The sequence below is a fragment of the Macaca mulatta genome, chromosome 16, assembly GCF_049350105.2.
Source record: "Macaca mulatta isolate MMU2019108-1 chromosome 16, T2T-MMU8v2.0, whole genome shotgun sequence".
NCBI lineage: Eukaryota > Metazoa > Chordata > Mammalia > Primates > Cercopithecidae > Macaca > Macaca mulatta.
This window is the reverse complement of record NC_133421.1, coordinates 60,806,585-60,820,467: the sequence shown is the minus strand read 5'-3', so window position 1 is coordinate 60,820,467 and position 13,883 is coordinate 60,806,585. Positions and strand designations below refer to the sequence as shown.

General features: G+C 47.4%; 1 non-coding gene across 1 annotated transcript; it reads left to right on the top strand.

The window, feature by feature from the left end:
- The first annotated feature begins 4,497 nt into the window (after positions 1–4,497).
- Positions 4,498–4,569, top strand: TRNAQ-UUG (transfer RNA glutamine (anticodon UUG)). Its single transcript has one exon. It is a non-coding gene; the product is annotated as a tRNA-Gln (tRNA).
- The last annotated feature ends 9,314 nt before the right edge of the window (positions 4,570–13,883 follow it).

Below are 13,883 nucleotides of genomic sequence, written 5' to 3'. Positions count from 1 at the left end.
AGCCTCCCAAGTAGCTGGGATTACAGGCATGCCCCACCACGCCTGGCTAATTTTTTTGTATTTTTAGTAGAGACTGGGTTTCACCATATTGGCCAGGCTGGTCTCAAACTCCTGACCTTGTGATCCACCCATCTCAGCCTCCCAAAGTGCTGGGATTACAGGCGTGAGCCACCGCACCCAGCCTTCAAAAGTATTGATTTAATTTTGTTGATTGATTTTGTGTCTGGCAAAATAAACCAGACACAAAATACATTACAGATAAGTGAATTTCATATATGTAAAATTTAAGAGCAGGCAAAAGTAATTTATGGTGATAGAAACCAGTATAGTGATTCCAGGGAGGTAGGCGGTAATGGCTTGAAAAGAGTACCAGAGAACTTTCTGGGGTGATGGAAATGCTTTATATCTTGATCTAGGTGATGATCAAACAGGTGTATACATTTGTTAAAAAAAAAAAAAGTATTGGTTTCTCCAGTTAAAATTTGTGCATTTTCCATTATATAAATAATAATTCATTTACATATCATTTAAAGGGATAAAGCGGGGGGCAGTGGCTCATTCCTGTAATCCAGCACTCTGGGAAGCCAAGGCAGGAGGATCACTTAAGGCCAGGGGTGCAAGACCAGCTTGGGCAACATAGCAAGATTCCTGTCTCTATTTAAAAAAATGAGATAGCCGGGCGCGGTGGCTCAAGCCTGTAATCCCAGCACTTTGGGAGGCCAAGACGGGCGGATCACAAGGTCAGGAGATCGAGACCATCCTGGCTAACATGGTGAAACCCCGTCTCTACTAAAAAAATACAAAAAACTAGCCGGGCGAGGTGGTGGACGCCTGTAGTCCCAGCTACTCGGGAGGCTGAGGCAGGAGAATGGCGTGAACCCGGGAGGTGGAGCTTGCAGTGAGCTGAGATCCAGCCACTGCACTCCAGCTTGGGTGACAGAGCAAGACTCCGTCTCAAAAAAAAAAAAATAAAATAAAAAAATTTAAAAAAAAATTAAAAAATGAGATAGATTTTATATATTCTGTTATTGAACAATCTTCAACATATGCAACATATGGTGCTAATAAAACAAGGTGCAGAACAGTGTTTTGATTTTTTCTTTTTTAAGAAAAAGAATATGTGCTGGGCTCAGTTGCTCACATCTATAATCTTGTCACTTTGGAAGGCCAAGGCAGGAGGATCACTTGAGCCCAGGAGTTGGAGACTAGCCTGGGCAACATAGCAAGACTCTATCTCTACACAAGAAAAAAGAAAAGGAATATTCATATTCATATACATGTATATTTGTTGGTTTTTTCTTTTCTTTTCTTTTCTTTCTAGACAGAGTTCTGCTCTTTTTGCCCAGGCTGGAGTGCAATGGCGCAATCTTGGCTCATGGCAACCTCCGCCTCCCAGGTTCAAGCGATTCTCCTGCCTCAGCCTCCCGAGTAGCTGGTATTACAGGCACGCGCCAATACACCTGGTTAATTTTGTATTTTTACTAGGGACGGGGTTTCTCCATGTTGGTCAGGCTGGTCTGGAACTCCAGACCTCAGGTGATCCACCCACCTTGGCCTCCCAAAGTGCTGGGATTACAGGCATGAGCCACCGCGCCCAGCCTTTCTTCAGGTCCTTCCTAACCTGTGGCCTCACTGTTCTCCCCCTCTGCCTGATTCAGCCCTCAGTCTCAGTGCCAGGGCTGAAGCCACACTGATTCCACCTCTAGCAGAACCTAGGACTCTCCCATGCTTCAGGAGCCACTTGGGGAGGCTGGGTCTGTTCTCAAATATGCCATGGGTTGCCATCTTTACAATGTCATGAACTGTGGCTTTATGTTAATAGAAACTAGTTATTCTGGGGAAGGAAGATTACATCCTGTCTCCCTTTTCTCTCTTATCATTAAAAAATTAGTAAATGTGGCCGGGCGCAGTGGCTCAGGCCTGTAATCTCAGCACCTTGGGAGGCAGAGGCGGGTGGATTACTTGAGGCCAGGAGTTTGAGGAGACCAACCTGGCCAACATGGCAAAACTCCATTTCTACTAAAAACACAAAAATTAGCTGGGCAAGGTGGTGATGCACATCTGTAGTTCCAGCTACTCGGGAGGCTGAGGCAGGAGAATCGCTTGAACCTAGGAGGCAGAGGTTGTAGTGAGCCGAGATCATGCCACTATACTCCAGCCTGGGCAACAGAGCCAGACTCTGTCTCAAAAAAAACATAAAGAAAGAAAGGAAGGGAAGGGGAAAGGGAAGGGGAAGGGGAAGGGGAAGAAAAGAAAATAGAAAAGAGACAGAGCTAGGGAATGGGAGTAGGGAGAAGTGGAAGTAGGAGGGTGGAGTCACCTTCACCCTCACATTGGACAGAAGGAATTATCTCCTATGCATTGTCAAAGAATATCATCATGACCCTTTAGGGTTTCTACAGTAGCTTTTGAGATTTTAATTTCAATGCACTCTCACTGGTGCTCACAGAACCCTCATAAGGAAGAAATAAACAGGAAAGCTGAGTCCAAAGATGCTGACTGAAGTCATTCAACTTCAGCCTTAATAACTCACCCTTAAGCCATAGGAGCTTAAGGGGAGATTAGTTTGTTTCTCAAAATGGAAAATCTTTACTGTTTCTTCTGACCATATACAAGAGTTATTTTTCTTCAAGCAATATGGAAAAACAGAAAAGTCCTTATAAATTTACTCCCCAGAGATAAATCATCAACAGAGCATTTCAGATTTAGGCTACCATGGTCTTGACTGCATGCAACAGAAAATGACTGGGTACATTAAGCAAGAAAAGAGATTTATTGGAGGGATGTGAGATAGCTCAGAGCCCCAGAGAGAGGCTAGAAAAGCACACTCAGGAAGATGGACAAAGCCCAAGGGGAACTGGGCAGCCAGGACCTCAGGCAAGGTAAGGATCCTAGGCCGTGTGGTTAGGATGCCAGTTCTGCTGCCAATGGGCATGGCCTGGCTGCCCCCACTGCCCCTGGGACACTGGGTGTCACAGCCAACACTAGCAGCAGAACGAGTTCTAAAATGCCCTTGCTTGTGGGCATCAGTCTCTGGATTTTAAGTCTAATTGGTCAAGTTACGTCTCATTCTGACTGCTGGAGAGTGAGTTAATCTACCTCGGGGCACAGCGGCTGTCACCCAGATCTACACAGTGTTTGTGCCCTCAAGAAAGGAAGTCAGATGTCACAAGTCAAATAAATGGTAAATGTTCATTACACACATGTATAACTTTGTTTATAAGTCATGGGATATTATACATATTACTATATTTTGTTAGTATATATTATATATGAATTAGACATTAGTATATATTATTAATGATGTATTTTATTTTTATATAATTGTTATATAATTAATATATACTATATTATTATACACACTAATTGGTACAACACTATTATACATACAAATTGGTAAGTAGATTTTACCTGTTATTATATTGTTATACAAATTGGTATGTATACATAATTTGGTAAGTTGATTTTATTATTTTTATGCATAATTGGCAAGTAGTTTTGTTTGGGCCTGTATATCTTTTTATATCATTTTTATATCATTACAATAAGTTATTCCCTAAATTCTTGCGCAATATTGTGTAGATATTGTTATTAACCAATTTTCACTTGGACATTTATTTTGTTTTTTACTATTATAAATAACACAGCTGAGAACATCCTGGTACATGTGTCTTGGCACTTGCCTTGGTGTTTCCGTAGGTTAGTCTCAAAGGTGAAACTGCTGAGTCATACGGCGTGTAAAAATTAGATGTAGCCAGATTGACCTGCAGAAACATCCGTTTACATAGACATTCACTAAAATGTGGGAGAGAGCCCAGAGGGGAATGTCTTTTTCACCGATCTGATTTAATCCTAAAGTTAAGGATAATCGCCCAGCAAGGAAGGGTATCTGGGTGTTATCTCAGCAGTCCCACCTGGTGGTTTTTAATTAGGCACACAAGCAAGTGGAGGCGAAACTTTGGAACGGTTTCCCCTTGAGAGCTCTAGCCACGTGAAACAGTAGGACTCGCACCGACGCGGTCAGGCTGCCGGCGCAAATTTCAAAGTCTCCGTTCCCGCGTCCCTGGGGCGACTGGGGTTTGAACCGTTAGTCCCCCACTTGCCAGTCCGCTTCCCTTCCCGCTTGGCCAAAACACCTCTTCTAAGGTACCCCCTAACGTAAATAAACAAACAACCCAGGCTCCGTGCGCCGCGCCTCCTGCGCTGGAACTGAGGTTGGAGCAGGCTTTCCCCGGACCCATTCCGGCCCCACATAGCCAACCCTGCCAGCCTGCTGCCTTTCCGACCTCCCAGCCCCTGGAGGAGCGCAGGAAGACAGGATAACCCCAGGACCAGAAACGCCTGGAAAGGGAAGGACGCAGAAGCCCTCGCCGCGCAGCCCGTGGGTCCCCGGCCCAGGGCCCAGTCTGGCAAACGCGGACACGGCCGCCTCTGTGGAAAGACCGCCCAGAGCTCTCCTGGCTTGAGGAGACTCGTGGCCGTCTAAAGCAGCCAGTAGGTCCCATGGTGTAATGGTTAGCACTCTGGACTTTGAATCCAGCGATCCGAGTTCAAATCTCGGTGGGACCTCGCCGTATCTTTTGGTCCTGCAATTCCTGTTTTGGGGACCGCTTCCGGCAGCGGCCACCTCGGGTTGTGTAGGTATCCCCAGTGACCGGTCAGGCAGCGGCTTAGGGTCCCTCCTCCTCTCTCAAGATGTTTTCATTTCAGGGCCGTCCTAAGCGTGTCAGTGCGCACGCGCGAGAGTCGGGCAGAAAAATGTGTTGCTGGGAGAGCGAACGCGACTTTACCCTGGAGGGAAACTTCCGAAAGAACCCGAAGGATCCGGAGGATGCTGCTTCGGGCTGGGCATAGATAGGTCGGCCGGTCTAGGAGGTCCCCGGGGGCCGAGGGGGCCGGCATGTTTCTTATTGGCTACTGAGCAAGCGCGATACGTTACTGCTGCCTGAGCCGCCAACGAAGTGGCTCGACCGAACCAAGGGGCGGGGAAATGGCGCCTGCGGGACTCAGATTGGTCACGAACAATAACGAGGCTGCAGTCCCCAGAGGGGTATTTTCTTGGGGTCCGGCACGCACCCTAGTGTGTTTGTGTTGGTTGTCGGGTGCTGAGTGAGGTCGTCTGTGTCTGTCAGTCAGAAAACAGTCCCTTAGGCTGTATGCGGTGGCTCACGCCTGTAATCACAGCACTTTGGGAGGCCGGAGTTCGAGACCAGCCTGGCCAAGATGGTGAGCTGTCGTCTCAACTAAAAATACAAAAATTAGCCGGGCGTGGTGACGCGCGCCTGTAATCTCAGCTACTAGGGAGGTTGAGGCAGGAGAATGGCTTGAACCCGGGAAGTGGAGGTTGCAGTGAGCCGAGATCGCGCCAGTGAATTCCAGCCTGGGAGACAGAGCGAGACTTGAAAGGAAAGGGAAAGGGAGGGGAAAGGGAAAGGAAAGGAAAGGGAAAGGAAAGGAAAAAGAAAAGAAAAAGGGGAGGGGAGGGGAGGACAGTCCCTTAGATGCTGCAGCTGGTGAAAGAGGAGAGACAGAGAGAGAGAGAGAGAGAGAAGGTGCGGGGGCGGGGCGGAGGGGGGGAACAGGAGAAAGAGAGAGAGAAAGAGAAAGAAAAGAAAAAAGAAAAGAAAAGAAAAACAGTTCCTTGACTAAGGGACCGATTCTTCAGCTCGCCAGGGCGTCTTAAGGGAGTCCTCACCCGCTCTGGTCCAGGATCCGTGTTTAGGGTGCTGAGCAGGCACACGTGCTTTGCGAGGAAGGGCATACCTTTAGGATTGTATAAGAGAGACGTGTGTGAAGCAGCTTCTTTGGATCAGCATCTGGGTTTTGTGAGGTGCCTGTCCCTCTAGGATAAGTGACAAGGGAGCCCGCTGACGCATTTATGATCTCCCTACATGGTGATTGGCACTGGTTATACGTTCCCGCCCCTTGGGAGGATGCCACAGAAACAGAGGGGATCCTTGCGCTGTTCTCCCACCTCTCCCCTGAGCACCCGTCCTCCCCACCCTACCCCACCCCACACACTCCCTAAACGGTTGAATGGATCTGTGTGTATGAGCAATCCCAGCCTCAAAAATGCCTAGCCATGAGAGATGAAAGGATTTGCTCCACCAGACCGTAAAGCTTATTATCAACTGCAAGCTATAGAAATTGCGGTAGTTCGGTACTGGTGCCAGGCTGGTCTCGAACTCCTGACCTCAGGTGATCCACCCGCCTCGGCCTCCCAAAGTGTTGGGATTACAGGTGTGAGCCACTGCACCCGGCCTAATTTTTGTATCTTTAGTAGAGACAGGGTTACACCATGTTGCCCAGACTGGTCTCGAACTCCTGAGCTCAAGCGATCTGCCCACCTTGGCCTCCCAAAGTGCTGGGATTACAGGCGTGAGCCACCTCGCCCAGCCAGGAAAAGACATTTTTAATGCATAACTGACAAATAAATATAGATTACAATAGAAAAATCCAGCCAGGAGTGGTGGCTCACACCTGTAATCCCAATACTTTGGGAGGCTGAGGCAGGCATTACTTGAGCCCAGGAGTTGGAGACCAGCCTGAGCAATATGACAAAAACCCATCTCTACTAAAAATACACAAATTGGCTGAGTGTGGTGGTGCACACCTGTGGTCCCAGCTACTCAGGAGGCTGAGGCAGGAGGATGGCTTGAGCCCTTGGGGTCAAAGCTTCAGTGAGCCATGATTGCACCTTTGCACTCCAACCTTGGTGACAGAGCGAGATCCTGTGTCAAAAATAAAATAAAGTAGGGAAAATACATGGTCAGTTTGGGTTTAAAAAAGAAAAAAGAAGAAGAAGAAAAATCCTAAAAATCAATAAGAAAAGACAATCTAATAGAAAAATAACAAAAGGCTTGAACAGGCACTTCACTGAGAAAGGAAACTGAAAATAACTGATATACATATGAAAAGATGCAAGAGATCATTAGTCATCATGCAAATGCAAATTAAAAACTCAATCAGATACCACTACACACTCACCAGAATGCCAATGCTGTATGTTAAGAATATGGAATAATATGAACCTTCGTAGGAGTGTAAATTGGTGGAAGACAGTTTGATGTTACTAAACTTGGAAATGCTAGACCCTGTGATTTAGCAATTTCACTCTTGCCCATATATTCACAGAAATGTGTGCATATGTGCACCTAGAGACATACATAAGAATGTTAGGCTGGGCAAGGTGGCACATGCCTGCAATTCTAGCACTTTGGGAGGCCGAGGCAGGAGGATCACTTGAGACCAGGAGTTTGAGACCAGCTTGGGCAACATAGTGAGACCCCATCTCTATTTTAAATAAAAGAAAAGTTTGCCCACCAAGGGGAAGTCAGGATAAAGATTCTCTGCTTTGGGCCAGTCAAACCACATCTGGAGGATTGAGATCAATTCTAGGTATCACACAAAGACATTGGTAAATTTCATCCTGCCACTAACTGGCTGTGTAATTTGGGTAAGCAATTTAAGTGTTCTGAGCCTTATATGCAAAAGGATAATAACAGTACCTTTTGCATAGCAGTGTTGTGAGAATTAGCAAAATAGAAATGAAAAGTGCTTATATCTATATCTGATCCATAATATAGTCAAGAATGGTAACTGGTAGAGAAACAACTAGAATAGTGAAGTCTGTGGAAGCTCAGATACTTGAGAAACACAAATACTTATACCAGGAGGAAAACGAAACTTAGAGGTCACAAGATAGCTTTCTTAGTTTATTTGCCTATTTGTTCCTAGTCTGGATTACAACAGAGGTGGAGAATTAGAACTCATGGGTGGAAGTTAGAGGGGCAAAGAGGATGAACGTTCTAACAACTTGAGCTGTCCATTGGCAGAACACTGTAATTACCCAGGGGGTTCTTCCTGCCCACTGCACAGACCAAATCAATTCTCCAAGACCTTAGCATTGCATTAAAGAAAGAGTTCAATTGACATGAGGTCTGCCACATGGGAGATGGAGTTATTTTATTTTATTTTTTTAGACAGAGTCTCATTCTGTCATCCAGGCTGGAGTGCAGTGGTGTGATCTTGGCTCACTGCAATCTGCCTCCTGGGTTCAAGCGATTCTCCTGCCTCAGCCTCCCAAGTAGCTGGGACTACAGGCATGCACCACCACACCCGGCTAATTTTTGTATTTTTAGTAGAGATGGGGTTTTGCCATGTTGGCTAGGCTGGTCTTGAACTCCTGACCTCAGGTGATCCGTCCGCCTCGACCTCTCAAAGTGCTGGGATTACAGGCGTGAGCCACTGTGCCCAGCCCGGAGATGGAGTTATTACTCAAATCAATCTCCCTGAAGGCTCATAAATTGGGGTTTTTACGAACACTTTGATGAGCAGGGGGCTAGGAATGGGCACTGCTGACTGGTTAGGGATTAAATCACAGGGGTGTGGAAAATGGTCCTTCTGTGCTGCATCTGCCTCTTGGTGGGGCCACAGGCCCAGTTAAGTCATGAATCACTGATCTAGGTGGGATCTGTCAGTTGCCAGAATGCATCTCAAAAGACCAAGCCTAGGTTTTACAGTAGTGATGTTATCTACAGGGCGGGCAAATCACAAATCTTGTGACCTCTGGCCACATGACCTCTGAGCAATAAAGGATTATAGGAACTATGCCTACATTTTTGGTCCCTGAGCAAGGAGGAGGTTAGTTTTAGGGAGGGACCATTATCATCCTTGCTTTTTTTTTTTTTTTTTGGAGACGGAGTCTTGCTCTGTCGCCCAGGCTGGAGTGCAGTGGCCAGATCTCAGCTCACTGCAAGCTCCGCCTCCCGGGTTCACGCCTTTCTCCTGCCTCAGCCTCCCAAGTAGCTGGGACTACAGGCGCCCGCCACCTCACCCGGCTAGTTTTTTTTGTATTTTTTAGTAGAGACGGGGTTTCGCCGTGTTAGCCAGGATGGTCTCGATCTCCTGACCTCGTGATCTGCCCGTCTCGGCCTCCCAAAGTGCTGGGATTACAGGCTTGAGCCACCGCGCCCGGCCCATCCTTGCTTTCAAGTTAAACTATAAACCAAATTCCTCTCATGTTTAGTTTGGCCTTTGTGCAGGAATGAGCCAAAGACAGCCCATCTGTGAGGCTAGAAGCAAGATGGAGTTGGCCATGTCAGATTTCTTTTACTGTCAGAATCTTTGCAAAGGTGGTTTCAACATGCTTGAGAAATACTGAGCTGCTGGTCCCTGAAGTCTTCCAGAGAGGCTCAAAGCTGTTTGTCAGTTGTGAGTGTAGGAAGATTTCTGCACTCAGATGGAGATTGAGCTCCACAAAAGGTACCCTGCCTTCCTCTCTGAGGCTTGGTTCGTCTGTGAATCCTCATTCCCAGTTTAGGACTTTACTCACCATGAGCTTTTTCATTATTTCTCCGTGACTTTCACCATTTTTTGTTCGTTTGTACTAAGACTCTCAGTAAGATACCTGTTTTTCATCAGAAACCAGTATACACATACACACATGCACAAAACTGAAATAAAGGTTTAAGAAACAATATGTACTCCACTCCCACTGCTTCACTTGACTAACCTTGTAAAAACAAACAAACAAAAAATAGTAAATTAAACAAAAATAATATTTGACTTGGCGTGATGGCTCACACCTATAATCCCAACACTTTGTGGGAGCTGAGGTGGGAGGATCACTTGAGCCCAGGAATTTGAGACCAGCCTGGGCAATGTAGTGAGACCTCCTCTTTACAAAAAATTAAAAAATTAGCCGAGCTTGGTGGCATGTGCTCCTCTAGTCACGGTGACTGAGGAGGCTGAAGGAAGATGATCACTTGAGCCCCATAGGTTGAAGCTGCAGTAAGCTGTGATCAGGCCACTGCACTCCAACCCGAGTGACACAGCAAGACCCTGTCTCAAATAAATAAAAAGAAATAATATTTACCCTTACACATGTAAAAGTACCCTCTATTTTTTCTTTTCTTTTCTTTCCTTTTTTTTTTTTTTCTTTTGAGACAAGGTCTCACTCTGTTGCCCAGGCTGGAGTTCAGTGTTGTGATCAAATGATCCTCCCACCTCAGCCTCTCCAGGAGCTGGGGCTACAGGTGCGAGTCACCACACCTGGCTAATTTTTGTATTTTTAGTAGAGACAGGGTTTCACCGTGTTGGTCAGGCTGGTCTCGAACTCCTGACCTCAGGTGATCCGTCTGTCTCAGTCTCCCAAAGTGCTGGGATTACAGGCATGAGCCACCACACCCAGCCTCTGATATTTTCTATGTAGTTTATATTTTTTAAACCGGTCACAATCTACTAACTTGATTCTAGAACCCATAGTTGGTAAAACACTTAGACACTCACTACCATCCCAGCTGGCCGCCTTCTCCTAGCTCCAGCTTCTCTGAGACCTCCTTTACATTTCCATCTCTTTCTATGCCCAGTAGCATAGGAAGAACCTCTCTTTCTCCTCACAGCAGTCTGAAAGCCTCTTCCAATGGTTTTATTCTGGTGAAGGGGCCCAGGGCATAGCACGCTGTAGCCCCAAATTTCTGGGTTTAGGTGATCCTCCTGCCTCAGCCTCCTGAGCAGCTAGGACTACAGGTGCAGACCACTGTGTCCTGTGTAAGCCTATAAGTTATAAAATACATACAGTCTTTTTTTTTTTTTTTTTTTTTTTTTGAGACGGGATCTCACTCCAATGCCCAGGCTGGAGTGTAGTGATGTGATCATGGCTCACTGCAGCCTTGACCACCTGGGTTCAAGCAACCCTCCCACCTCAGCCTCCCAAGTAGCTGGGACCACAGGCATGTGCCACCACATCCGGCTAATTTTTGTATTTTTTGTAGAGATGGGATTTTGCCATGTTGCCCAGACTGGTCTTGAGCTCCTGGGCTTAAGCGATCTGCCAGCCCTGGCCTCCGAAAGTGCTGGGATTACAGGCATGCGCCAATGCGCCTGGCCCACACATAGTCTTTTAACACCTACCATGCTCTTGGTGCTAGAAATACAAAATTTAAAAAAGACTTAGCTGGGTGCAGTGGCTCACGCCTGTTATCCCAGCTCTTTGGGAGGCCAAGGTCGATGGATCACTTGAGGTCAGGAGTTTGAGAACAGCCTGGCCAACATGGTAAAACCCCATCACTATTAAAAATACAAAAATTAGGCCGGGCGCGGTGGCTCAAGCCTGTAATCCCAGCACTTTGGGAGGCCGAGATGGGCGGATCACAAGGTCAGGAGATCGAGACCATCCTGGCTAACATGGTGAAACCCCGTCTCTACTAAAAATACAAAAAAAAAAAAAAACTAGCCGGGCGAGGTGGCAGGCGCCTGTAGTCCCAGCTACTCCGGAGGCTGAGGCAGGAGAATGGCGTGAACCCGGGAGGCGGAGCTTGCAGTGAGCTGAGACCCGGCCACTGCACTCCAGCCTGGGCGACAGAGCGAGACTCCGTCTCAAAAAAAAAAAAAAAAAAAAAAAATACAAAAATTAGCTGGGTGTGGTGGCGCATGCCTATAATCCCAGCTAATCGGGAGGCTGAGGCAGGAGAATTGCTTGAACCTGGGAGGCGGAGGTTGCAGTGAGCTGAGATCGTGCCACGGCACTCCAGCCTGGGCGACAGAGTGAGACTCTCTCAAAAACAAACAAACAAACAAACAAACAAACAAACAAGACTTGCTCCATGCCCTCAAGGAGTTTGAAATCTTGACCGATAAATCAAAGACTAAAGTACAGTGTAAAATGAAAAGCAAGGCTCAGGAGTATATGTGGATGAAATGTAAGTGAAATACAGGTGTAGGTAAGGTATAAAAAGAAATCCAGACGAAAGCTCGGAATAGCATGGGAGTGCTACCATTTCTGTAAAAAGGGGAGAACATTTATATGGCTTGTGTGTGCATAAAATATCTCTGCAAGGCTGCATGAGAAACTGGAACATTGATTTCTCCAGGAATGAAACCAGAGAGAGAAAAGGAGGGAGAGACTGTTCACTGTACCCTTTTACACCTCTTGAATTTTGAACTCCCTAATTTTTCATTACTTCTTCATTCAGTCACAAAGTCTCTAGGGACTCAAGAAGCCAGAGAAAGCTTAAAGTGATGTTTCAACCTAGTTGTGACTTACTATCCGGATTAGCTAGATGAAGAAGCGGCAGCAGGCTGGGGGGGTGTTTCAAGCCCTGCATAAACTGGTCAAGGAATAAAAGAAGCTCCATATTGAATGCGTGGAGCCTAGGGGGCCAGGGTAGGGGTTGGGGGTGAGTAGGAGGCAGAGCTGAGGCCCCAGAGGTATAAGGGCCCCTCATGTGGAAGGGCCTTGGTGGCTTTGGTGCCCAGGAGTCTAGATTTGGTCTCACAGGAGGTGGAGAGTGAAGAAGGGCCTTAAGCAAGGGAGCTGCAGAGAACCTACCAGCAGCCGAGGGCAGAGTGGGCTGCAGCCGGGCTAGGAAGGTGGGGAGTTTCGCAGGATACTGTGGAATCATCAGGGTAAAAGGTGACCAAGCTTTAACTGAGGACCAGGCAGAGGCAGTAAAGCGATAAACAGATGAACATGTGAGAGCTTTAGAGGGTGGCTCCATCAGGAATTAGCTTGCTTAGGAATTAGTGTGATTAGATGGGCTGCCGGTGGGGGGGAGCAGGGGAGCGGCAAGGCCATGCGTACGTGGTTCTTCCTTCTCTCTCCTCTCCCGGCTTCCCTGGTCCCTGCTTCCTCAGTTCTGATGCTGCAGGCGATGAGTCCCCCACCTCTCCCATTTCCGTGGTCTGGTAGAGAATAAGAAAATCAGAGGGGCCAAGGGGACGATGAGTAACTACTCCAAAGTCACCTCCCTGCCCCTCTCCTACCCCAGCTTCTGTCAGAAATGAAGGAGGAGGGAGAGGAGGGCAGGGAGCAAGATATTTTTGGTGCTTAATTCAAACCCTGCCTGCAACTCTGCCCCTGCATGAATATCCTACCTCTTCCATCAGACCAGGGCCTCTGTCTCCCTACACATGACCAGCCACAGAATGTGTGGAGCCCAGTGTAAAATGAAAATGTGTAGGTCTTGTTAAAAAATTATTAAGAATTTCTAGATGAGGACAGCAGAGTGTTAAATCTAGCATGCGCCCTTCTAAGCAGGAGACCCTGTGTGACAGTAGAGGTCGAACGCCTATAAAGCTGGTTCTGTCCCCAGGCCTCAAGGTCAAGTAGGGAATTGTGTGTGGGCGGGGGGTGGGGGCGGTGGTGTTGGGAGGCAAGAGGCTGTGACTTACTTTTCCAGAGGTACTAAGGTCATGGTGGGGTAATCCCTGTCCCCACCTCACTCCTTGCTGGCTTCATGGGTAAGATCCGGAAGGCCCAAGGGTGGGTGGGGCGGGGCTGTCTAACCTGCTAGGAAGGATTTCTAGCTGCTGCCAGCTCCAGGAGCTGAGACCACATTAGCCAGTCCGCTGTTCCCCCTCCCCGCCTTGTAAGGCTGAGGAATCCCATCCTGGGAGTCTCTGGTGCAGTGTGGAAGGAGGGTGATACAGAATTGAAAACTTGAGAATGATTCCGTTCCATGTTACTTGACATGGAAATCAAGGCGTTCAAGAGCATTCCCTTTCGCTTACTCCCTTTTCCTGACTTGGCATCCTTTTACTGCTCAGGACCATTGGAATCTCAATTATGTGGTTTCTGCCAACAGCCTCACACGTCTGACCCTCTATGCTTGGTCTTCTTCACACTCCTCTTTACCCACCCCAGCCTGAGTTTCTGGAGTTCCTCCAAACTCTATTCTTGACCCTCCTTCTCTCAATCCACACAGTCCTCTTGGTCAATCTCGCCCACTTTTGTTGTATCAGCTGCTACCTCTCAGTGATCCTCAACAGGTGTGCAAAGGGAGGAGGAGAAGCCTATGGAGTCACGTGGGATCACCTAGTGGGGAGGGCTTTCCAACTGGTGACACTACCATTCACCTAGTCATCCACAGAGGAAACCAGAA